The following is a 547-nucleotide window of genomic DNA, read 5'->3' as shown; positions in this document are numbered from 1 at the left end:
GGCCCCCGTCCCGCCCGGCCCGTGGTGGGGGGGGGGGGTGGGGGGTCCCGGGGCCGCCCCGCCCTCCGCAGGCTGCGGGGTGCCGATCTCTGCCCCCTCCATCGGGGGGAAAAGCAGCTTCTCCGGGCGGGCCGGAGGGTCTCCCTCCCGGGAGGCAGAAGGGCGCCGGCCGCCCTGCCCGCCTTTTGGGGGGTTCGCAAAGCGCCTGCCCGGGGAGGGGGGTGCGGTGAGGAGCGCTCCCCAACCTCCCCAACCCCTCTGTCCCCGCTCCGCCACCTCTGGAAAAGCAGTTGTTGTAGAGCCTCAGTCCCCAAACTCTTCCCCGGGCACCCCTGGGCACGGGAGTGACCCCACCGAAGGCACCGCTCACCCCAACGTGCCTTCTCAGGCTCAGATCCAGCACCCCTCTCTCCGAGGTTCAAACTGCTGACAGTCTCTACCAGCTTTGTTAAATTATTATTATTATATTATTACTTGAGTGGATGAGAATTAAAGAGAATCTCCCCCTTCTCCTCCCCAGCTTATGAATGGCATATTTTTTACATAT

Source organism: Calidris pugnax, unplaced genomic scaffold, assembly GCF_001431845.1.
Source record: "Calidris pugnax isolate Ruff unplaced genomic scaffold, ASM143184v1 scaffold28, whole genome shotgun sequence".
In the NCBI taxonomy this organism is placed as follows: domain Eukaryota; kingdom Metazoa; phylum Chordata; class Aves; order Charadriiformes; family Scolopacidae; genus Calidris; species Calidris pugnax.
This window is presented reverse-complemented; position numbering follows the sequence as displayed.